Raw genomic sequence first — 27,984 nt, 5'->3', positions numbered from 1 at the left:
TACACAGATGAACAAAAAGGCTACATTTCATTAAAAAAATTATTATTCTTTTACATACATAAAAAATGATTTATCATAAATATCTATAAAAAAACTTTTGATATAAGTTAAACTTAACTAAATTTATTGATTTTACTAACAAGCTGTAGTTGGTCATATGCGTATGAAATTAAAACAAGATTGCGTTTCTTACAAAAATCTATAAAAATTCCATAACTTAAGGGCCGTTGAGCTACCTCTAAAGATTCATAGAAATTGTTCAAACTAAGTTAATCGTATTTTTTATCAAAAGGAACGCAATGGAACCCTTACATATTTTATTTTTTCTGCTTTTTTTCACAAAAAGTGAGTTTATTGGCAAACTAGAGGTCACCCTGGCCATTAGAAGAATGTTCTGGATGAGAGCAGCTTAACTAGCATGATGTTACATTAAACTAGCTGCGAGGAGCTATGAGATGAATGAAATAAACACAACCCCCAATGCATATCGAGCAATAATATAGGCAGGAATTACAGTGATGCCAATCTCAGTTAAAATCCAAGTCCAATAAGGACTCCAAAACAAATCCTGAAGTACCTTTAAAATAATAATGATGACAATTTTAAAAAAAACATAAAGGAAGGCAAGATCTTAAAATCTCATTTTTTTTATTTATTCCTGAATATACAAATCCCAGCTCCCTAAAAAATTAGATTGTTCATCACAAACTATTTATTTCTGTTTTTGAAGGTCAGGTTGGGTTACGGAATTCCAAATAACTTTACCAACAGGCTCTGGAAAAAAAAAACTCAGGCAATTTTAGTGAAATTTAATATTGTTTTTGTCCTTTTTTATGACCAAAAACTGTAGCTCCATTCAGTTCAATCCTGAATATCAGACCTAAAACTTTAAAGTTTTGGTCCATTATGACGTTACTCAACTTTATTTATTATTATTAATATCGGTTATAATACTGAAAGTCCAAGGGACCGATCCCAAGGACCGATAGGGCCGTTCCTACGAATGAGGACTGACACAACACTGGTGATAATGATAAAAATGATAATTGGGAGTATAATATGGGAAATACGAGCTTTTAAATGTATTATTTCGTTTTTAAATATAGAAAGAAACACTTCAATTCCCCCATATTTATCAATTACGAACGGGTTCACGATATTTCCAGGGGTCCTGCTCAAACAAAATTTATCGGGAAACGAGGAACCCTAGTATTTAATAAAAATAAAACCTTCGTTGAGTGAGGATTCACTGTCAACCCCGTCATTACGAGGAAAAAGAAAAATAGTGTCGAATACTTTCTTAAGCTTTTGGCATAAATTTATTTATTTCTATAAATAAAAAATCAGGAATCTTTTATTTTTTTCTTCTTCCCTGATTTTTATTCAGTTTTTTTTTTTTTTTTTTTTTTTCATAAAAAAATAGGAGAATATTTGAAATATTTTGTACATTAATATATATATATATACATATATTTATGATAGGGAGAGCTCCCTCTTTTTTGTTTTCCCTTTATATGAATGTTTATGTCCTATTTTTTTTAAGAAAAGAGAAAAATATCTAAGATTTAAACGGTCATTACAGTAATTTTTCAAACATTTTTTTTATTCTTCCATTCCTTTCATATTCTTTATATATATATAGGAATAAACACACATAAAAAACTCTCTAAGACCATCATAAGCTATGATATATGACTTTCTATGAAGAAAGAATATATATATATATATATGAAGAAGACGAAGAAATTTAAAATAGCCCGTGAAAAACAAATTTATTTCTTTAATGGTTGATGAAGAAAGGAAGAGGAAGAAAAAATAAGAAATGAAAAAAATATTCAAATAAATTATGTTAAATGATTTTTTTTTCCTTTTCAAAACTCTCCCTTTCTCTCTCTCTCTCTTATGTAAGGGATTCACTGATAAAAAAAATATATGTTTATATATTCATATTATACTTAATGTATATTTAATTTTTGAAACATGGAAATTTATTGTAGAAAGGGTTGTTGGGATGAGAACAGGTTACTTTACTATATATATCGTACACTTGGTATTTCTATTGAAAATAAGGGCTTCAAACGACAGTGATGTGTTCAAAACCACCTAACCCGTAGGGTTGTATCGTTTCTTAATATGGGACATAAGTTGGTCAGGTCCTGTTATTGGTCATTAAAAATCGCGCCAAATTTTAAAAATCATCCTCTTCAATGCATCATTATAACTAATATAATATTTTAGTACACCGTTAATTTAACAACTTTAAAACTTTAAGCATCTTTGATGCATAATAATATTTTATTATTAATCATTATTTGGACCTAATTAAAGTATTTTGTATTCTTAAATAAATTGGATTCAGAGTGGTCGTGATTGATTGATGAGGATGTCACTGTTTAATGAATATACTGATGTCAATTAGAAAAGATTATTCTCTGAGAAGACATTTACGTCCGATTCGACGCATCCTTAAGATGAAGGAGTGAACCATAATGGAAGTCTAAATTTCGGGACTGTTATATTCCTACTTTCTGAAGACTACGACAATGATAGCACGACCTTGAGATATCGAGACTATAGCAAGACCAAGTAAATGGTTTGGAAAATAAGGCTGCTTTTTATTTAGTAAAACGAATAAACTTGGGAAACAAAGACTTTAAATCACACACTTTTCTGAGTTTGATGGAATTTTGTACACATTTAGTTGACTTTTTTTTTTCTAGAATAGCTAAATTAATATAGTGTTGCTTATGCTTTGGTTTCACCCAAAATCAGTCTTTTTAAATAGGTAGGTCGCTGATTGCTTATATGTGGATTGTATACAACTGATCAAAAATGTATATATTATATCTCCTGAGCTGAATATTTTAGGAGTTAGGCAAATTGAGAAAAAAAAGATCGAAATAAGGATCAAAATTTTGCACCAATTAAGTAAGATACTCAAAGAGCTAGACAATGTTCTAAATTTTAATATAATTGAAGAAATATTTACGCCTTGTGAAAGAGAGCCAAACTGCCTTTGGCTTAAAGCACAATAAAATTGGTTTGCGAAATCATTATCCTGGGCATATATATAGGTATCAGTATAATACCACTGGACAACTCTTTTCCTAAAAGTTAAACTTTAATAGTTAAAACATTTTTAGTAAGTAAAAATGTATAGCTACATGTTCAAACGATCAAATTTTTAATCTTTGACTCGTTTTTGAGTGTTACCCTTTTATTTTTATCGTCTTTGGCCTAGAATGATACAATTTATCAAACTAAAAATAACTTTAAATATTTTTATTGGATCTCAGCTACATAATAAAATAACTTTTTAAAATGTTTTTTTACTGTGTTTATGAGTAATTGCTGGAGCTGTATAAAATATGACCTGGTATAACATAGTAACTCTGACAATGTTAAGATTGTTTTGGAGGTAAGAAAAGCATCTTCGGTGTCATGACAATTTATTACGTTAGCTGCCAGCAGTTATAATAGGAAGGAAATAAACACAAATCACACCACCTAGGTAGGAAGAACATAAGAAAGAATTACTCGGATATTCTCCCTCGACCCTCTTTGCGCTAAGCAAGGACTTACCCTTATAACTCTCCAACATATCCTTAGTTTTACACTCTGCCATTTATGATCACACGAACTAATGTTAACTTTATACTTTGATATTCTTTCCTTAAGAATTAAAAAAATAATATTAACAACATTGGCAAAAAAAAACCTGCTCAGATTACAAACTCGAAAAATCTTACTTACATAAAATGTCATAAAAGTGTACACAATTATTTACATTTTAATTAAGTTACAATTATAAACATTTACCGATACTACAAAAATTCACTCATTATACGGCGTTTTTGAGTTGAATATTTCCTTTGCAAATTTGTGGTGCTTCAAAGAATATATTAAACTATATTCCAAAGGCATTGAATGGGATGAAAGGCCTGTCATTCTTCATAGGAACCCTTTACTTTGTATATCAAGGTTATGCTGGGGGCAAACAAAGGCTTTGTCCCTTCGTCTATTGTATCGATATCAGCATGAGAATCTCTTTTTCTTCCTTTCTTTTTTTCCTAACGCTTAGATAACAAGGAACCATCATTTATGTATGGGAGGGAAATTGACAATAGAAATCATTTACATAATAATAATGATATCTAATAATGAAAGTTTCGTATATCTTAAAACTTTTTTTATCATTATTTAAAAAAATCAATATTTAACGACGTTTCCCAAGCTTTTTTAAAATATATACATTATTAAAAATAAAACGTTGCCGGCTACTTTTATTCTTCCTTTTTATTTTCCCTTCCTTCCTTCTTCTTCTTCTTCTTTTCCTTCTTATTTCAAAATGGAGGGTCAATAATATTATTTTCCCGTAATAGTCTACTATATATGACTATCGATACTCTCCATTCTCCGATACTTTTCTTTCTACTTTAATTTATGCAAATAACACGCAGGGAGGTCATCACGATATACAAAATATGTTCAATTTCTGATGATTATTCCCCCTTCTCTTTCCAACTTCCAATTCTTTTCTAATTTGGTTTTACAAAGGGGGAGTCTTTTCAGCTGCAATCCGTTCTACCGTGTGTTCAATTTGAAAAATTGTTATTCTTATTATTTAAAACTAACCCATTCATTCCCTTTGAAAGATGTTTGTCTTCTATATGTTATGTACAAGTTTAATTTGATACTATTTGAAGATTGGTCAAGTTTAATTTGATACTATTAGAAGATTGTACAAGTTGCAATTAAAAAATGGATTGGGCCATTTAATTGAAGTATTTCCATTTTCATTCATAAATTTAGGGTGACTTTTTAGATGTTGATTACTAGTTACTTAAACGTAGTCTTTGGGGCATAAGATAATGGTTCACAGTTAAATTATTTTTTAATATATTATAAATAAACTACATTAATTTGTTTAAATGAAATAAAATCATCAATATATAGTTGGTAATTAAAATGGCTGGATATGACACTATAGTAAGTATAAACTTTTTAACTGTTTTTAAATCAAAATTCTAAATTGTACACAACATTATCCTTCTAGCGTAGCTTTATGTCCATAAGGACCAGCTATAAATTTAATTTTGATCTATTACTATGTTTTATTTATAATATGTATATTTACGAGTGATTCGACTGTAAGCACTTGGATTGTGAAATGTATTACAGAAAACGCACTAAAAATTAGTAATTTTTATGCAAAAGGTTCAATACAACATATTTATTTTTTTTAACAAAAAAATAAATATGCAATTCAAATAAGTAATACAAATTGTAGAAAATAAATTATAATGGATTTTAAAATAATTATCGGGATATCAAAAGTTGGTATAAAAAATATATCAAATATCACCATTGATATCCAAATTTTAATTAAGTATTAATATAAGAGTTATAAAATTGTTTTAGTTCTTAAAACTATTGGTTCGTAAATATTATCAAACTCACTCTGTTCGTTAAAAGATCAAATAAAAAATCTAGAGTTTATTTAAATAGATCAAAATAAGAAGATAATACAAGCAAATGGGATGTGAAAATTGTCGAAAGTCTCCCGATTAGGAATATAAATAAAGTTTATTTTGGTAATTTGGAAGATATTAGTCCTCTTATTAATTATTAATCCCTGAAAGTTCAAATGTATCAACGAGCAAGAAGCATTATATTAATATCTGTCTTATAATAGGTCGTATCTCAAAGCTATCAACATAATCTGTCTTTTTTTTAGATACACCCACGAGGATTTTGACAATTTCCACATCTCTAACCATCAATTAATGAAAAACAATGAAATCATTTGTCCCTTCCATAATGTCAAAGGTTTCAACTTCATATTTATCTTTTTACATGAACGCGTCTTTTTTTTCTTTTTTTGTAAAAAACACTCGTTAAAAAAAAAGGAAACATTTTTTTTTTCAACTATATTTATCTTTGACTGAAAACTATTAATTATACTTAAAATAAGTGATCTTATAAAAATCAAAAAATAAAACGTTATAATATATAAATTGTACACATGTACATTCATATTGTAAAAAATAAATTTAAAAAGAGTGAAATCTACACCCCAGACGCAAAGTTTGAGTCTACTCAAATAACCTCACTCTTTTTTGTTCAACCCTTTCTTTTTGTTGTTGTTGTTTTAGATGATTGGAGATGGATGTTAATGAGTTTGAATTTGAATAAAATCAATAGCATCATTCCCTCTCTTTAACTTTCCTTTCCTCCGTCTTCTTCTTCTTTGGGTGAGTGATGTCCAAGGCAAAGAAGAAGAGAGTAAAGGGAATATTATTATTAATTTTTAATATGTAAATATTCAACTATCTACGTAAATGATAGGAAACTTTTTTTTTTCTTTCATTATTAAAAAGTTATGAAAAAAAATGAAAAAGAAGGAAAAGTTAATATTATCATTCTTGCTTTTTTTTTTTTTTTTTTTCATTTTTCATATTGATATTGAATACTCAGTATAATATATGGAGGAAGAATGAAGAGGAAGAAAAAAGCTAGGAAGAAAATTATTTGAAAATTGGTTGTTTATATACAATATACATAGTACATATTAGTGATGTATCGAATGACTAATAATGCAATTATAGGGATGTAAATATTAACAGTTGAAATGTGTGCATGGAAATGTGTTTTTGTTTTTTAAATGATACTACTATAAAAACTGAATAAGAAATTGTATTTTTTTAATGAAGACTTTTAACAAACACTTTAACATTATGATATCCAGTCAAACCTGGTCTAGTGGCCATCTGTTTATGCTTGTCACTACAAGAGGAGACGATATCGAGGTTTCTTTTTTTAATGCTCCTTTAATTGGTGAGATAGAGTTGTACTGATTTAGTATAAGTAAACATTATGGTATATTATAATACTATATCTGACCTAGGAATCTTCATTTTTTCTAGGAACGACCGAGATGCGTACCTATGCAAATTGAGTTCAAGAAAGAAAGAAAACCAGAGTGAGTTGTCCATTGGCTACAGTTTCAAACTTAGTTATGTTTCAAAATAGTTTTAAGAGGTCACCTGCACCAGAGGTGACTTTTTCAGTTTCCTTTGCCTGACTGTTTTTAGAAGTTTGACTGTTTGATGGAGTTTCACTATTTAAGTATAATTAAATATTATAATATAACAAATACTCCATCCGACATAGATATTGTTCTTGAAGTCCATATACATAATGTACATTCCCTTCTCTAGGAGTGACAGAGTATCCAACTTACGCACAGAGTTCAGGAGAATAATTTATACATAGTGCATTGACCACTGAGACAAGTTGCCTTTTCAGTGTATTTTGCCTGACCATTTAATACAGGTTTGACTGGATTTAACTTTTTTTAAAGCAATCAAAAATGCTAGTTTAACCATTGATTTTCATAGCTACAGAAAATTACATAGATTTATTATATACACAACAAAGTTTTGCGCTTTAGAGTGAAAATTTGCAAATAAAAAATCAATAATTATAATCACAATTGTATTGAATGAGCTTTAATTTGATAAATAAAGTTTGTATTGTTTGTTTTCAACATTTTAGATTAAAAAAAAATATTTTTCTTATTTGCCAATATTATCAGCTTATCAACTGATTTACATTAGTGTTGTTTGGTATGCCATTACTATAGTGTTATCAAGGTACAAGCACAATAAAAACGGTACTAAATTATTGTTTTTGAAGCAGTATAAGCAGCGTAATTACTTTATTAAAAAAATAGGCCGATTGTAATGTAACCCCACCCAGACAAAAATTTAGTGGACGCCTCTTAAAGTACATGTTAATTGCCCCTAACAACTTTTATATATAAGATATTTTAGAAGAAAAAGTATCAAAATAATTCAAACAATTTTGGTACCTAAATCGGTTCGAAAAAATTGGTATTAAGGTAACACTAATACTACATAAAGTTATTCACTGGATATCCCTGATAGGTAATTATTTGTGGATTATTACCTTACAATTTCATTATTATCTATGTAATCCTCTCTTCAGACATTCCAAAGAAGTTGAAGGCTTTTCATTTCTTCTTAAACTTTCAACAACAAAAAATCAGTATTTACTGAGGAGAATTCCCCAATATGTAAATATCTTATTTCCTCCTTATAATCTCCTTTATTTATATATATATATATATAATATCAAACATCTTGATCTATCCTGAGGTAAAAGAAACACAAGAATGAATAAACAAATAAATTCAAACCCCACCTTCTTGGTTTTTCGTATCCCTGACCAAATGTACATATATATATAAACATTCAATTTCCTTTATTCAATATTTTCCCCTTCCTTCCCTTTATAAACTTTGGTTGTTTCACATATATGTATGTATGTAATATCACTGTACATATGTAAAGTATGTACATAGTGAAAGGTCAATAAATAATCAAAAAAAGTGCATATTGGGGAAGTGAGTTTCAACTAACCAAAAAAAAGGAATAAAAAAGATTAAAAACTTTCAAAGAACAAACCATGATAGTAATAAAACAACTTTTCTTCATTCTTTAGATGGAAGGAAGAGGGGGTCATTTCAGTAGTAAGAAGTTTGGGAAATAAAATAAAATAATATCTAACATATATAAAATGTACAATAGGGTGTGTCGTTGATCAACTTTTTCAAATTTTGAAAACGGGGTAGCGGGAAAAGTTGTGGCTTGCTATTAAAATAATTTTAATAAAATATGAGCTTGAGTGATTGGATTTCAGAAGTTTCCCAATACATAAATATACAAATTTAACAGGTCTCTTTTTTCATTTAATTGTGAAAACAAGATCACTTTTCTTATTTTTATGAAGATTAAATATTTATTTGTCATTCAACTATAGTTTTGACCAGTTAAGTTTCAGTCCTGTATATCAGTCCTAAAACCTTATAAACTTGAATCTTTCATGAAGTCAATAAACTTTATTTATTCTTTTTTATTAGTTGTAGTTCTCACAGTCCTAAGGACCGGTCCCAAAGACTGATCGGTTCTAAAACTAGACTGTACTAGACCAAATAAATAAGTACCGACACAATGCTATTGATGATATTTATTGTCGAAAAGTTGCAATATAATTGTTTCGCTCTCTTTCATAAAGAAGAAAATAACAAAATATACAAAATTTGACTTGTGGAACCAATTTTTTTTTTCTAGTAATAAGAAAATTTGAACTATTTGATTGGTTTGGGTAAAGAAAACATTTAAGTTTCTTTCAAAATTAAAAATTTCTGCCTATAATTTGAAATAATAGAAAAAATATATAAAAAATCCGCAAAATATCTGCAAATAAAGTTTCAACTGAATTGGGAAACCTCCAAAATATATACAATCGTTTTGTCTTTTATGCTATTACAAATTTCGCAATACCCCGTGCGTCCATCACCGATTTCTCAAATTCTGATTTTCAACCCACTCTAACGTATAATATACACACGACCAGAAGATGGAAAGAAAGGGAGAACACATATATAGAGTCTATGTAATACTATACTGTATCCTATGTACAACAACCATTTGATGACGTCAGCTACTCTCCGATTGGTCAACAACGATGATAATAATAGGGATATTTATAACATCATGGCCGTAAACAGACTCTTTAAGCGAATAATGAAGAGAGAGAAAGGAAGAGAAATGCATCATCTCTGTAATGAAATGGAATGAATATTTTATATGGTTGTACCATGAATGGCATTTACGTAAATGTATGTTCAAGCTAGAATAAGGAATATAAATATAAGATTACCCTTCATATAAAGCATAATAAAAGGTCATTTACTGAGGGCTTTGAGAGGGAATTATTGCTTTTGTACATAATATACAAAGTGGGGATTAATGATTATTCATTACTATTATGTTTCATTAAAGTATCGTGCTCACGTCTAAGGAGACTCATATCTCAGCAACGTAGTCTTTGAGATAATTCAAATTTTGGTGACTGCTACCTTGGATCTATAGCTACAAAAACTAATGGAGTGCAAACTTCTTAAAGATGTTTCCAAACTCATATGCCAGTGACGTCATAATATAATAACACGACTAGGAGTGACTGTTTTCTTTTATATTAACCAGACTTTGATTGAGTTTCCCCCCCTATAAAAGATACTTTGAAGAGTATTTACAATATGTTTGTCCTTTAAAACCTTTTCACTTTTTTAGAGTATAATTTCAATTCAGAGCCATATAATAACTAAATAGATGATAATTAAAGTTAATAACAATTAATTATACACTCTAGGATTCGGATGGTCAAATATTTATTAAGTTATTTTGAATACAGTTCCTACAAAATGGGTCTCATTCTACAAAAATCAAGTAAAATCCAGGATTTTATCTTGAAGCTAAAAAAAAATTCAATTGTATTCTATTTTAGCTAAAATGTAAGAATAACTTTTATTTCATAAATTAAAAAGATTTTTTGACAGCAAATCTTTTGAAGTTTTAATATAAATTAATTTAGATCTATATAGCCATGGCCCCCAAGTTTTTGTTAAATAGGCTATTTTTGACGTTTATATTATATGTAATCATTATAAAAAATTAAATAATTCCTACAACCACATCAAACAAGTTCATTATATAGTTTTATATATTTCGATGTGGTGGTTGAGGACCCTGCTCTAAAAGACGTCTAAAAATTGGCATATATGAATAAAAGTATACTAATATATGAATAATAGCCCACTTGCTATTAGTAATACCCTCTTGCTATCAACTTGAATTCTCTATGGCTATTATATAGGACAGTTTGATGATTATTGATTAAATTCAATGCATCAGAGACGTGAACTGATTAAATAGAGGGATTTGCCAAATGTCCCTTTAATAACTCTGAAATAAAAGCATTATTTAATCAATTTGGCTCGTTTCCCCCTCTTCATTGTATTACTAGCTAGTATTTACTTCATCTTAAAGTGTGTCCGTCTACTATACATAGAAATAAAATATTTAAAAATAACAGAAAATGAAGAGGGGAAAAATATTTAAAGCAATAAATTTCCTCTTATATATATCAAATTAAAAAAAAAAGATTTCCAATTTAAAAATATGAACGCTTCTTCGTTTTTGTTTTTTTCCCCTGTTCGTTTTATTTATATTTTTCTATATATATATATATATAGGTATAAGGAAAGATCAAGGAACGAAGAAAATGTAAGAAGGTGGGGTCTAAAGATCAGTCCCTCCATGCTTCACTGGTCAATATTAAATTTATTTTTATATTATATATATGTATGTATATAAAAAGGTTGGTCCATGGTTTTTTATGTACCCTGAAGATATGTAAATATACATCAAGTTGTCTTTATTTACAGGGTGCTTGTAAAGTTTTTTGAAGTGGGGAGTTTAATCTATTTTAACAAAAGAACTACCAAAATTGCAGTATTCTTATAATTTATAGGTTTTAATAACAAGTTTCACTACGGAATATTCGTCGAACTTGAAATTAAAATATCAGGAACGATCAATATATTTATCAGAAATTGAATGATGAAATTATTTGAAAGACGAATAAAGACCATATAATTTTAAAGAACAATTTAAAAATGACTGAAAACTGTTTTTCTGACCCCCGGGAATGAGGATGATGTTCATGACGCTAATTTATTTATGTAGTGTGTATAAGATACAAATCTTCCATAGCTTACCTGCTTCCAAAATCATTTGGAAGCTATCTCTAGTAAAACCAACAATATTGACTACCCAAACAATATCCAATAATTGTTGACTAAGTTAACTGCAGCAGTCGGCACCGTTTAACATTGGATTTTATTCTTCTAGGAATGTTAAGGGCTACTTAAATGCCTGACCATCAAGGATAGATCACAGAGATTAGTAAATGCCATTTATTCTTACGAGTGTGCATGGGCTTATGGGGTTCCTTAAAAGCCTTAGCCTCAAGGAGTGATCACAAAGAATAATATATGGCATTGAGGATATGGCTTAGTGGTGTTAAAATATTTTTTTCCCAACAGCTAGGAAGATTGTTAGCATAGGCAGACTTCTACCGCCCCGATATCGATATAGAAAAGGTACGTTATGAAGATATTGGGGCGCCAATGATGTAACCTCCTTCTCTTGTACCTTCCAAAAGTTATGTATTGTGTATATATATGAGTTCTATAAAATAATAATGGAAACTAATTTGTATCATAAGAAAGTTATCAAATTTCTGACCTCCCTGCAATTTTTTTTTTTTCTTCATAAAAGTATCGAAATACTGATACGTATTTTGATAACAGAACTGATACAAAAATATGTGGATTGCGATAACACTAGAGTCTATTTGCAGGGCTACAGAGCATTTATGAGCAGAATTCTAATTTAACAACTGGCATAGGTGTGGAATTTTTTATAATTAATTCATTAGCTTTGGTCTAGTAGTTTAAACATGTATTTTGTTACATGTGTATGGATATTTAAATATTTATTACTCTTATCAATTGAAATGCATTCCAAATATATGTATAGGAGAGGTTACTTTATAAATATGAATATAATCAATTGACTATAAATTGATTTCCTATCCGATCCCTATTTCTCCTTTCTCTTATTTTTTCCATTTTTCCTTTGATCAGGACCATCATCAATTAGTTTAAATATTAGTATGTACTTTGATAAAAAAAATACAAATAAATAAACTATACATATACATAGTACAGAAGGGACCTCCTTCCTTCCTATGTTGTAAGTATGCATATTAGACCGTTTCTGAATTACATCATAATATAGTTTTAAATGAAAAACAACATTTTATTATTATTTGGGTCAATTTAAGCTAATGTAGAAAAATAGTATTTCTTAAATGTCGACATTGACAGAGCATACCGTGGTAATAGATTGGAGAATTCGTAGATATGAAAATGATATTTCAGCTTTCTTGAACCATTCATATTTCCTCTAATTATTGAATAATTGTTAAATTTAGTACAACCTTTAAATAAAACTGAATAGCTGCTATGTTAATACAGAATAACACAATATATCTACCCCAATAAAACTCAATTTTCATTATACACCTTACGTTTTTATGTGGGTTATTAGTAGGAAAATGCAGATGTACTAATATTTCCTTAATTTGTTGATCAATTATTAAAATTCTAAATGAATAAAAGCCTTCATTCAAACCAAGTTAGACAAAAATTTCTACACTAGTGTTGTCTTGAAACCAATATTTTTATATCGATTCCCGTAACACAATTAATATAGGTATTTCGATCCTTTTCGAAAGTTTTTCGACCACAAAAATTGAACATAAATATTGTTAGGTACAATAGGGAATGAGCTTACTAAAATACATGTATATTATCCTCAAGATGGCGTGACAGTCTGTAGCTTATTGTTAAAAAAGTCTCAGAAGAATTTTGACAGTGTCCTTCATGTGAGGAACATACCTAAATGTTATTTTGTATTAAGTAATATTATAATTCAGGGAGTTATATTATTTCACCAACAGACAGCACCAATCTCTGGCACTATGTTTACAAAAGGATATAGGTAAACAACGATCTTGCCCAATTCACATTCACTTACCGAGATGTCGTCAGTACTTCTGATTTGGGTGGGGGAAATTTGTATGACGTTTACGTATAAAAGACCATTTTGATTCTTGTTTTTGTCTTTTTATAGGCAGTTTTCAAGAACAAAATATGGTTGGTAACGTCACCAGTAGGACAGTATTTCTCATGAAATAATAGAGCTACAAGTAACGATATACGCTACAACACTATTCTACACACATTTTGAAACAGTCTAATGTTGTATATATGTATAAAAAAAGATTGGCAGAAAATCGATGCGTCTTCAAACATCATCCCAGGACGATGATAATGTATTCGAAAAACTAATAAATTTCTTTAGTCCCCTTTTTTCTTCCTTTATCTTGACTTTTCCTATGTCCAAAGAAGGAAGGAATTTTTTTTTTTTTCCTCCTTCCCGTTTACATATTTAAATAATAGAATTTTTAATATGATTATACCCAAAGGATACATTATTACAGGAGGCTGAATAAGGAGAAGAAGAGAAGAAAAAAGATAATGGGCAGTAACTTTTTTTAAGGAAGGGGGGAGGACATTTTAAAGGCTGTTGAAATGGACAGGAAGGAATGATGTCATTTAAATATGAAAAACGAGAAGAAAGTTTTTTTATTATGGACATTACAGCATGGTTTTTATGGTATACAATGGTACAATTTACGAAGTAAAAGTATGTATAAATGTGTATATATTAGGGACAGACCGATATGGTATTTTAGGGGTTTGATAGCGATTACACAAGTCAAAAAAAAGTTTTACTTTATCAAAAAGATACTATTTAGTAGTATTTGAAGTGTTGGTCACAAATATGTAATTAGTTGTGTTTGTTTTGGAATTTGTAGCTTTTGTTTAGGTATTTACCAACTTTAGAAAAAATTCAAAACTCCCATAGACATAAACCTATAAAATGGAAAATAATTTACATATTCCATTTACTTCATTTCCTTACATAATTAACAAACTTTAACTAACTGCTAAGGTTTATGTGACTCCAAATTGGACGCCAGGTTCCGTTTTCAATCAGTTAGATTTCCAATGGAACAATCTTTGCTAAATGATGTCATCATAGATATGAAGCAGTATCCTCATAATCAATCTACCTCGGCTATCTAAGAGATATTAACATGTAATCCTAATAACTCTTAATTAAGAGTAGTCACCAACTAGTATTATGAATGTAAGATATTTGAGATTTTAAAAAATAATTCAATTTTGGTAAACTGATGTAGGTACTTTAACTTAATACTTGTAGTATTATTGATTACGGTTTTAAATTGTGTACTTTTTTTAAAGTTATAGTAATAGAGACATGTAAATTTGTATCGGTTCATATCCAGGACTGAGGACCGTAATACAGTCCAGTCCCACGTGTCAATCTTCTAAAAATGGAAAATATATTCCTCATTATGTCTGGTTATCCCTTTTAATTACTCAGTGATATTTGATCGAATAAATAGTGTTATTTATACATTTAGGATATCTCTTCTTAGACTTAATAAACTATCGAGATTTTAAGGAAAAATTCAAATTTCAACAGTTGTAAGAACCGGTTCTATATATTTGAGTAATTTTATCATACAAAAGGGAAGGAAAACCCATTTCGTTAAGAAAAAAGATCCAACATAATTAATTATCCAATACTGATGGCATTAAGGGAATTATGAATTCAGAAATATTCTCTCAGCCACTTCAATAAAAACTTAAACAGTCATTTCATGCTTAAAAATAAAGAATCACCCTCATCCTCATCCTCTAAATCCTCAAAAGAGCAATAAGTGTCATAATATATTATTAATTTCGTCAAAGGCTAGAACAGACGTTGACGTGAAGTGATTCAGGTGTGATACCAACTACCTTATTATTCTCAAACTACCAATATATACGGTGATCCAGAATCATATTCCCTTAAAAAAATGAATCATCCATAGATTATGGGTTGTATTAGAATATGCATTAATGTTTTTTTTTACAGATATAATATTCCACTATAATTGAAAAAGATACATCACTCAATATATTTGCTCTTATTCTGAACAACATAACGGAGACATTTAGTACGAAAAAAGTATTCGAGAGTACTTCATGCAATATCAGCTACCTAAGCCATAAAACTGCATCGGCCTCCCTTCCGTCTATACAATAAACTACAAAGTCAAGGTGGATTTGTACCACATCCTGCAGTATAAAAAAATGAATCAGGTAACGAAATCTCTACACATAATGTTCTTAACTCAACAACATTAAAGTTATTGATACACTAATTCTGGAAGACCCTTAATGCACTTACCTATCTTTCAATCTATATGTATGTACGCGTAGTGTCAAGATAAATTAAATTTGATAAAAAGTGTTTGTCAATATAATTACATATATATATATATATATATATGAAAATTGGATAAATAAAAGTATCTAAATGTATGTATGTACGTACGTATAAATTAGAATCCTATCCAGGGGATTTTCAATAGAAAGCTTCTATCTCTCTCTTTCTTTTTATTTCATTTTCCCATTCCTTTCTATTTATAAAAAAGAAAAATAATGATTTTAAAATTACGAATAGAAGAATCATTTTTTTTTTTTAGGGATTCATCATTTATCAAGGAGAGGAGAAGAAGAGGAGAAGAGGAAGGGTAAGAGGAGAAAGAAAGGCTTACTTAGACAGAAGGAATAATGATGGAATCAAATACATGTATATTGTACATACAATTACAAGGACAAGAGCCGACGCTAGTGGGTTCTTCTCCTTTTTAGTACAATTTATACATAACTACATATGTACTAGGTATCTACAGTGTGTTAGAAAAATGTAATGTATGTCCTTTCATTGTCCAAAAAGGAATACAAACTTCTCTGTAGGAAAAGGAAAATTGTGTAGGGTTTTAGCATATTCTACATTCAAAGAGGGACACATACAGAGAGAATAAAAAGAACCATGTGTTACAACAACGGAATAAAATTACATGTACATCATTTGGGTAGAAGAGTTGTGTCTTGCAGATTGGTTAGGACACTGCTGAGGTTATGTACAAGTTGTAGATTGTACAAGTTGAAATCTACAAATGAGGTCAAATATTTTGAATTAGGAATTGTGATGGTGTGATGATTGTCTTTTTTAATTAAAATTATGGATGGTTCATTAAGTATTCTAATGCAGATGGTGAAGTTCAAATGCCAACAGTTGTATTTCTTGTAAACATTTAATATATTAGTAATTTTTGATGGATAAAAATGAAAATTTGATATCAATGAATACTTGCCAATTAAAGGACTGATTATTTAATTAAATAAAGCGTAATGAGATGTAAAATTGTACAGTTTGCTCTTACAAGTTGCTACACAAGATATACAAACATTTCATAAACTAGTGTTTCTCAAACCTTTTTATCCTTGGACGTATTAATGAGATATCTAAATCCATGGGACCCATGATTGAATCAAATTTCGACTATAATTTTTGAATATAATTTTATAATTAATATATGTATGTGTCATAGATTTTTCCAATGGTAATTAGGAATCCCCCCCCCTCAGTTTAAAAATCAAGCATCCTTCCTTCTTTTGCCTCACAAATGCTGCAAGAGAACAAAGGAATTGATAGTATCTTCCTTCAGTCCGGATTCAATTCGCTTTGGACTTCTCTATAATATAATATTACATTTTTAGTAATAAAAACAATCCTTGTTTTATTGTACTGAGAGTCTCAAACAGTCGGGTTGTCGTGTATTCAAAGTAAGGAGATCCCTCTTCCCCCTCTCAACCATTTTTATGTCAATCCTTCTATTTTATGTATTTAGATATTGATAGAGTTTCATTGGTCAGCCAACAGCAGATACAAAAGTAAATAGAGGTATTTAGGTATAAAAATGTAATATATAAACACATTTTCACATAACTATATATAGGATTAGGCTCTAATACCCCCTCTCTCCCCCTAACGTGAATGTACACTCCACGAGTCATAATATATATACTACAACACCACACTAAAACATCCAATGCTATTACTCCCCATATAAATAAAAGGGGATAAGAAGAAGGAAAATAAGGAAAAGTAAGGTAAGCACTGGTCTTATTGTTATTTATGATTCTTTGTAGTAGCAAAAGAAGTAGTAAAACTATCAGTAATGTTCATTCTTCTTATTCTCCTTTTGGTTGGTTCCTTCGTTGTATGTGTATTAATGTTGTGAGTTGTAGAGAGAAGGAGTTTTATTAATAGAGTGCTATTATCTGTTGAAGAAGCTTTGTACAAAATACATTTCGGTTTTTTTTTGACAAAATATTATGGGAAATGATGAATCATCTCACGTGATTCGTTTTGTTTTTTAGCCCTTGTTACTTGTACCTCCTTTTGGTCAAAAATGCGCATGCGCGCTCTTATAAAAGAAGAAGAGAAGAAAACTGACCAATATAGTATTGCAGAAAGAGCAACGCAAGTAGACGAAGAAGTAGGCAGTGACCATTTCTCTCTTTCTCTCTCTCTATCCTACTCTATAACTCTACTCTCCCTCTTTTATTTTTATTATTTTTTTATCCACAGCAGAAGAGATATCGATCGGTCAGTACTACTATGAGTACAAGAGGCCATCCCTTACTTCTTTTTTATTTTTATTTTTTTGATACCATTCTTTTTCTCATTTCCTCTCTCTCTTTTTTCATTGGTTGATTATTCTTACTTTTCATTAGTCTATATTTTTTTTCTATGACTGGACACGCTCTTCTCTCTTTCATAATGGTGGTCTGTTCCTTTTGGAGAAATACACATTATTTAGTCTGTCCCATTTTCCTGTTTTTTTTTTCCTTTCTGCACAAAAACTTTTAATACTGGGGACCTATAAGGCAATGCTTGGCAAGGTACATGTCATACTAATTTGAAAAAAATACTGGAGCACATCTTAGAAGACCCTTTCATTTTTAAAATCAACATTATTTACGATAAATAAAGCTAATAATAAATTTCCGAGTCAAATTTGTCAAAAAGGCAGGTTTTATGGTCAAAAAATTAATGACTTTTAATAGGTGATAATTTGAATAGTCACTGCCAATGGGATATTTTCTTGTCAAAGTTATGTCAATCAAGAAAAATTGAAGTAATGGCCCTCCATAGCATCATATTTGGAGCGGTACAACAGCTCCAAAAAGGGACAATTAAGCACCAATTTTTTTTTCTTTTTTTTCACATTAAAATGAAGCGATGCACCCGAAATGAATTATTTCTTAAACTCAATTAGGTTAAATACTCATAGAGAAGTAAATATACTTTATGTATATGGACTTCAAAGATTATTTTTAGGTCAGATGGAGTAATTTTGATACTAGTATGTTTAATTTAATCAGTGAAACTCCATTTTTTTTTAAATGGCCTGTACTATGCCATTTTGGCCTCCAGAAATGGGTTACTTACCAAAAAACAGGACAGTCTAATGTACAGTGTTCTACTATAATATGTAGAAAAAACATTTCTACTTCTGAGAGTTTATTTTTTTTTATTTTGAGGGGGGGGGGATATTATTATTGTTATTTTGAACAGATGTTAATGGACAGCTACATATTACACATACATAGACTTGGGTGTTTTTGTCCTTCTTTTCCGTCCGTTTAATTATTCCCCCCCCCTCCCTCTTTACTAGGTACTCAAAAAAGTGAAAGAATATAGGGGCATGTATGTAGAAAAAGACTCTCAATGAGTGGGCGTTTCTATTTTGCCCTCTCCCCCCACGGAGATGTTTTTGGGTGTGAAGAAACACTCCTACATATTTTTCGCTTTTTGTTTTTACTCATGCTTTTTAATATAACTTTTTTTATGTATGGCTACAACATGATGAATACTTCGATTGAATGATGTTGGAGAGACATTGCCCTAATTTAGTACAGTCAGTGCTTTTCAAACAGAGTTTTGCGTTGTCGATTTTCCTGGTCAGTTGGAAAATTGAGCTGATTATGTGGTCAGGGTAGCTACGGTAGAAAAATCTTGTTGATTTTTAATGTTGGTCGTATAAAGTATGTTGTTGTTTTGTTTTTTGTTACGATTGGAAAACTAACATTTATTGTTTTTTATTTTCTTTTTAAATTTAACTTTTCTAAAAAAAAAAAGTATCTACTCAACCCACTTTTGATTTGATCCAAGACCATGTATCCACCTAGATACTTTACTGAAAGTGTTCTATTAGGAGGAGGAGGAAGGCGTTAAGTAACTACAAATATGGAAAAATATTTAAGAATACATATTTAATTTTAAAATTGAAAGGACCAAGAAGAAAAATTTATATAATAGGTTAAATTAAAAGTTCTGAGCGTTTTTTCGCTTTATTTTGACAATAAAAGTAACATAGTTCGAATTATCCAATTTAAATGGTTTCAAACGATTTTCTGGCTAATTTGCAGATCATGGTACATGAACTAAGTGATTCAACTCGACGATTTTTAATTATTTTATCGACATTTTTGACGTTCATATTACCAAAACGGAATTGTTGGAACAACAGCTTTGCTGTTGCATTGGATACTGCATTGAGTCAATAAGCAGCACAATTTTTTGGGGCCGCCTGCTCTACTTTTTCACCTTGGTTGTAGTGATACTCAAAAATGTATCGAATTTTCTTCTTTTTTTAACTTACATTTTGAAACTTTTGAAACATCTGGCTTCACCAAACGGTAAATTATTATTTTTTAAATTGTTTAAGCATATTTTAAGCTTTGATGATGCAATCCATTAATTGTGAGATTTCAGTTGCTAAAGACATCTAGGAAAAAAGCGTTCAGAACTTTTGACTTAAGCTGATATAAACAAAAATAATGCCCCAATAACAATATTTACTCAAAAAAAAAAAAAAAAAAAAGATTCAAAACTCCTTTACTTACAAAAAAATGAGGAAAATATGGGCTCTCAAATAGAATATGGGAAGCAGGGAGAGGGATTATAGATTTCCCCAACTTGACTTAAATTGTAGCCAACTAAAATGTATTGATATCATAAATTAAATGATTTTTTTGTACTGATAAATTCTACATTTTAAAAGCTAATATAACTTGATCGTAAACTAATAAGGATGCACGAATGTAAAAAGTTTGGAAGCCCTATCTTAAGATAACCCATTGATTAGATAAACGAAATATAAACCTCTTTGTATTATTATTAATATATTTGTGTTTCAAAAATAAAAATAAACTTTTTAAAAACATATAAATGTATCAAATAACATCTAATAAATAGATGGATCCATCACACTGCTTCTGTGTGTTGTGTGTTTACCTCCCCCCTGGAAGTAACTTCCTTTTACAAAATTACTTATATATATAGAAACGTGAAGAGAATGAAACAAAAAGTAACAGCCTTCACTCTTATTTTTTTTCTTTCTAATGCCTTTTATGTAATTGTTCACACTTTCTTGTTATCATAGAAGTTGATCAAAGTGTTAAAAAACATGGATGAGTTGACAAGGTGCGTGGAAGACTCAGACATTGACTTCATCTGACGTAAGGGGTATGATGCTCAAAGAGGTGACAGTTGAGAGAGTGGATTGTATATTTAATGGTGTCAGAACAGAGGTCACCAAGAGCCTCCATTTTTTGTACAAGCTATCAACTGATTTTTGACGTTTTTCCTTGCTCTGTTATAATGCCTGCGATAGGCAACAAATTTAACTATGAATAAAATGAAGGAATTTCAATCTATGAAAGTTGTAACTTTTACAAGATATGGAAGATAAAGTTAAATCATATAGTCACATGTCGAATATTCTGGATTGTTTTCTACTTATCAATATCCTAAAAGTTATTTGTTGAATTTAAATTAGCTTATGTTAGGCTGTAAAAAAATTATCAACTATTATTTTATAATAATTTTATATTGGAGAAGAGTTTTTTCAGTGTTTTTTTTTTTTTTTTTTTTTTTTTTTTTTTTTTTTTAAAGGAAAGTTTGTAAAATGCCATAAAAGTACCGACGTGACATACATTTATGAGTTTTCCAATTTTGTCTACAAAACATACATATATAGTAGTCGTCCGGAAAACGAGCGTCAAAGTAGTTGACCTATTCAGAGTCCGGCAGAAATTAATAAGAAAACTTTGAATTATGAAGAAATCGCAATTTGTACAATTAACAAAATTGCTGTTTGTACACAAAATTTATGAAATTAAATAATATATAGATATATATACCATCTATAAACATTGGCAGAAGTCATCGAATGAAAGAAATTTATAAGAGTTAAAATAGAAGAAGACAAGTTTTCAATTTATATATATATATTATATATCTTTCTCTTTTAACAAATATAAACATAAAAAAATGCTGAATTGGACAACCATTCCATATATATAATATGTACATATATTTACAATCGAAAACATATGTGATAAGTTACACGACAACATAAAATTGAGCAAGGGAGTTTTAAAAATTGTGATTTTTTATCATATAAATCTGATTTTTCTGCACAGAGTGATAATTTGTAAGAATGTTTAAATTAATTATTTACAATAGAAAATGATTTCAATTATTAGATTTGTATTTTTTTTTAATTTGCCTTTATACGAGCTTTATACTTTGCGTAGTTCCATACAGAGTGAGATATGTGTTTATTTTGTTAATGTTATAGCCACTCGCAGCTGATATAATAAGATGCCATGACAGTTTAGCGACTTTTCAGCACAATAGTCTTCAAACAGACATTGTTATCATGTTCATTGCCGGTTTCTTTTCTTTTATCTTTTTCACAACTCTAACAAATAGCATGAAAAATTGTAGATTAATAAATGATATTTTCGACCCTTGCTTTCAATATTTTTTCAATCAAAAATGGTCAAATAAGTCAAATTTTCTTTATTGTTTCTTTACTTTTCCATGGCTCAGTTATTTGAATTAATCAACACATCATTATATTAACTAACATAATTCAGATAGAGTCCAAGCCTATGTTATTCGACTATTATGTGTTTGGTTTATTATGGCGGACACATTGCCAAAACCCACTTTGTTGAATGCCATCCAAGTATTAAGTAACTACGTGTGAGCGTCCTGATGAAAAACTTAGAGTAACACTCATGATTTCTTGGGGTGTTATGTTCTATATTCATAAAGCAAATCTAAATTTTAAAAAAAACAAAGTTTGGCTTTTCGTCAACCCCTAATAACTCTGGGCAATGTCGGGTAATACTCCTAATTGTAATATATATATATATAAATAGCATATACATTATATACGGGGTAATAACAAAAAAAAAACATCCACCATAAAAACAACTACGAAAAGAAATAAACAAACAAAAATAAGAAGAAAATAAAAATAAAAACTTTTTCTTCTTAAAAAAGAAGCAAAAAATAAGAAAAAAGATTTCTCCAATTTTTATTATTATTTATCCATTCTTGAAGCTCGTAAAATCCTATAGTAAATATATATATATATACATAATATAGTTCTCGACAGGTTATTTGTCATTTGAACGAGCTTTCATATATAAATATACAATTTTTGGAGAGTATCTCAGTAGTAGTTGTTGTAGTAAACTCTCTCTTCCATCTATTATTATGGTTGTACTGGTACTAACATAGGATTAAGGTGGCAATTCGTACGTAGTGAGTACTATATTTTAAATTTTGATTGTGTTAAACCCTGAGTTTTGTTCATTTTGTTGTGAAAATGAGTGTACCAATCCAAAAAATAAAAGAAATAAACATTAAAAAGGTCACTTCAAACCAATAAAGTAATGTTGTTTGGTATACTGGAACTATACAAGGTGGGCATTTTAACAAGTTTAGACCTCAATATCTTGGTAAGCCTTCAGGATATGTTTAGGAAATTGTTCGCATGTATTTAAAAAAATACAACTATCCTTAGAACACAACTGTCGCGTGGCCATCATTACAAAACTTCCAAAATCAACTATTTACGACGTTTCCAAGGCTTTCAAGGACTCTGGTGGGTCGGGAACACCAGCAAGGAAGACTCAAGATCGTTTAAGGCAACAAAAAAAATGCACTCCAAATTTCCTGAGTACAAAGGAAATGCGGCCTCTTAGCTCTTATTTTCATATTATCATTGTCCCTAATATTTCAAAGGTTAAGCACCCGCAGGTTCCGGGTTTTTTTTTCCATTTCGTAACCCAATTAGACCCACAATAACAAAACTTTAAATAGTAAATGATCAAAGAGCTAAGGGTTGAATAACTGTAAAAAACACAACCTGACATGCAAGCTAAAGGTGAAATCGGTATGCTATTGACATTGTAATCATTGAATGAAGCTTATATTATTGAATAATTAAATGCAATATTTCCCGTGAATATTCTGTACAAGTAAAACCCAGACAATTCCTAGAATTTTGGGAGATAAACCTTAGTATAGATATATCTACCGAATATAACGTGCATTTTTTCCTCCTTATTTATTTCCTTTTAGCGAATAATTTCATCATTATTTCAACAAAACATTCAAAATTTCCTTATTCATATTTTAATCTTGTATTTTAGACTTGCCTTGTAACTTTATAGTCTGATTTTTCCCCCTAAAATTGTCACTGCATATGGATGGGCACCCTAATATGTGAACATTTATGTTTTTGTGTTGTTAGTTTATATATATATACATATATATTTCACAAAACCATAAAAGAAGGAAGAATAAGTAGTATTAGAAATAAAGAAAACCTCTGCTTTCAAGTCTCTTTGGTGAGGCTTAAAAGTAATAGTAAGAAGCAGTCAGTAGTCTCTAACCTCCTTATTTTTTCTCTTCTTTTTCCTCTTTTCTCTCCTTTTTTTGTTCATAACTCCAATTGCATAATGGAGGAGATATACTACATTAATAAATGGTTGTCCCATAAATAAGTACTTTTTGGATTTTTATTTAAATATATATTGTAGAATGACGATATTGTTTTAGTTAAAACTCGGTTAGAAACTGATGTTCCCTCCCTCTTACTGGTAAAATGGAGTTGCAGCAATAAGGTATAAGAAGTCATTGAAGTACTATATTTAATCCCACTGACCTGGGAAGTGTCTTGCCTTCAATGTATATATCTTGGGCTATGTAAATTGTCTAAAACCTGTTGAGTGTAAAGTGTATGTTGGTAAGTTTACTTGACGGCATATCTACTGACAAAGATCCCTATAAAAACTATAGTGTTCCTTACAAACTAATAAGGTAGATGTCTATATTAATAGAACAAAGTCTGACTATATTTATCTATGTATGTACTTATTTATGCTTAAAGTAAGTCATTTTTAGTGTAGATACTTGATCTAATAAATGAAATTACAATCAAGCGTGCGCATCCTATTAAAAACGAGAGAGTATTTTTATGGAGTTGTATAAATACAGTATGTAAAAATGAATGAAACCTTGCAGGTGTTTAAATCAACTCATATTAAAATAGAAAAAAAAAGAGAAGTACTTTATTACAAAAAATGAATGTGGCTTTACATGAGGCTTAGCAACGAGCAAAAGCACAACTACAAGATATCATTTTTTTTTTCCTGCAAAATTTTATTATTATTATTTATTCTTGAGCAGAGCACATTTAAGTATTGAGTAGCTACGCGTGAGTATGCTCATAAAACAGAAAATAACACTAAGGAATTTTTGGGGGAGTTGTCGTCTTTATTATTAAAGCAAGATTTGTCTGGTTGTAGGCCCTTAAAAACTCCGGGCGATGCCGGGTACTAACCTTAGTAACTATTAAGAGCCTTTAATATCGGGAAAGTTACAGAGTTAAACTTATTGTCAAACGTATGCTCAGGAAATTTTTTAGAATTTTCACATCCATATAAATATCATATGTATAGTTCCTTCTCTGTCAGCAAGGACAATTCGAACTCACGCACACTGATTTTCAGGATGATAACTTTCCCTGAGCATATTCTCTGTATGCTCTCATTTCTTCTGTTCGTTTTTTGGTCACATATCGGGAGGGGGTATGGGTTTAACTAGTTCCTTCATTTATGAACAAGTTAGGACGATGTTTGGATCTATAAAATCGATTTTAGATTATGAAATCAATTTAAATCGTTCTAAGACTTTAGTATTACATATAAAGGACACCCATTAAAATTGTATTTTATGCCATCGCAGTGATGTTGGTATGAGATAAATATATTTTTTTACCTATATAAACGTTGTGTATAAGTTATAACTTGAATGAGTAAATTGTACAAGTTGCAACAAAATAAAATTAATAAAAAATTAGATAAAGGATTAAAAGTACTTGTGACAAGGCTATCGTAATAATTGAATATTCTTGAAATTGATTATATATTAATTGTATTATGTTTTACCATTTTGATGCACATTACTCATTAATATGTATTATATGACAGATTATAAAGTTCAAATACTTGAAGTTATATTTCTTGTAAATACATAATAAATGCGTAATTTTAATAGATTAAAATAGAAGGATATCATTGTATAATTGTTAGCAGTTAAAATGACTGAATAAAGCGTAATGATATATAGAAATTATAACTTGTACAATCTACGTATACCAGTTATAACTTGTACACAAACATATTCAAGACACATAAATTTACTTACTAGTGTTACGATACCGTTTGGTAACTCTGGTACGATCCAAATCATTATAATTTTCTTTGGGACTATCAGATATGCATCACTAAAACATCAACAGTTCTGAGCTTTTATTCACTTTTTTTCAGCTGTTATTATTCTACTACTTCTGGAGCAAAAATTATCAGGTTTCTAAAAAATTTAGATTGAAGTGAAATTATTTTATATTGTTTCAATTTCCCCCAAAAAATCAAGTGGCGTAACAACAACTACGGAATCAATTTTACTTACTAAGTTTACTACGACAATATATTTTGTCCACTAGGGTGCTATAAAGATTAATCTAACAACAAATTATACAAACTCTATGAGTTCAAACTATTAATTGAATTAGCAAGGTGAATTCTGCAAAGAGAATAAGCAAATTACATATGTTACGAGGAAAAATGAAAAAGTAAATTCATTTGTAAAACTTCCAAAGCAACATCTTGTGGAAGAAAAGTTTTATGCTAACAGGTACGTTTTGCTACCTTGTTTTATAAGTCTGCAATATCCTTCTAAACCATAATGAAGAATAATCCAACAATGGGGAAAAAAATGATCTCTATAGTTTTGAACCTTCTTTTTTTTCTTTTTTTTTTAAAGAAAGGTTGAGAGACACAAAAAAAGATTTTTGTGTGATGCTCACTAAACTGGTCCTAGGATCAACATCATTCTGGATTTACCTTATTAAAAAAATCAGTCTTGATAAGTCTAAAATAAATTAACTACAGTAGACAGATGACATTAGATGTGATTTTTTTAGATGAGCAATCATCCCATTCATGAGATCGCACAAAGGTTATAATTATTCATTTGGATGTGACACCAATTAAAATTTGACTGATGGGCTGAAATCAGCAGTTTTTACGGAAATATGCCTTTAAATTGGTTTAGAATAGTGGTTTTTAATCAGGGAAGAATTATCCCTTTAAGAAACGGGGACTTTGGGATCCCTTGGATGGAGATAATATAGGTATTGTATTTATATACCACCTTTTTTGATAAAAAATAAACGTCAATTATATATTTTTGGAAAATAATATCAAATGTTTTTTTTTTTTTTGTTTTTTTTTTCAATACATTTATGCACAATATTTTTCTTTTAAAATTTAACAGATAAATTTTATTAATTGATTCTGAAATGTATTTAGATAAGTAAAAAGATTAAGAACTACTGGTGCAGAATGAAATCGTGTAAGACTGGACTGAAAAATATTGGGTATCGAACCGAGTCTCAGCACTAAACATTATATATATAAGAACATTAATATATAAATAGTAGACCCACACACACTTAGGATTTATATAAGTACATAAAGAAATATTTACCTCATTCATTGGATTCAAAGTCTTTAAGTAAAGGAATAAAACGAAAGAGTTCGACAATAAAAATAACATATAATCTAATAATATTATATATAATTTTATGAGGACTTGAAGAGATATTATGGAGAGAACGAAAAAAAAAAACAATACTAAAAATCGGCTTACCTTATATATTTATGGTTTTTTTTAAATACTTATATATATAATATTCCATTCACACAATGGTTTCTTTTTTGCTAACCTATCTACACATGTAGAAAGGAACAATTTTCTATATTATTTTCTTTTTCTTTCCTTCCTTCCCAGTTCGACCTCATGAACTCACATATGCAACTAACGAGCCTCCTCATTTTTTTTCATAGGAAGGAACAGTGGAAAGGAGTGAGCGCTTGACTGCTACTGCTTGAAGCACGCACCTATTCAATAGTCCCTTCATTAACATACTATGAATACAGAACAGATTATTATCTGTATGATGATGATGAAAAGCGCGTGACCCATTGAATGAATACATATGCAAATTATGAAAGCTTTTGACCTTTTGTGGTCACTCATAAAAAGAGATAAAAAGGGAGATATC

General features: G+C 29.5%; 1 long non-coding RNA gene across 1 annotated transcript in view; it reads right to left on the bottom strand.

The window, feature by feature from the left end:
• The window catches only part of LOC139904860 (uncharacterized), a 60,093-nt gene extending 32,383 nt beyond the window's left edge, over positions 1-27,710 (bottom strand). The window contains exon 1 of the long non-coding RNA XR_011779110.1: positions 27,570-27,710. This is a non-coding gene — a long non-coding RNA (uncharacterized lncRNA). The remainder of the gene's footprint in view (positions 1-27,569) is intronic.
• Between the last annotated feature and the right edge of the window lie 274 nt (positions 27,711-27,984).

The sequence above is a fragment of the Lepeophtheirus salmonis genome, chromosome 3, assembly GCF_016086655.4.
Source record: "Lepeophtheirus salmonis chromosome 3, UVic_Lsal_1.4, whole genome shotgun sequence".
In the NCBI taxonomy this organism is placed as follows: domain Eukaryota; kingdom Metazoa; phylum Arthropoda; class Copepoda; order Siphonostomatoida; family Caligidae; genus Lepeophtheirus; species Lepeophtheirus salmonis.
The sequence above is the reverse complement of the archived record's forward strand: the minus strand, read 5'-3'. Positions and strand labels throughout refer to the sequence as shown.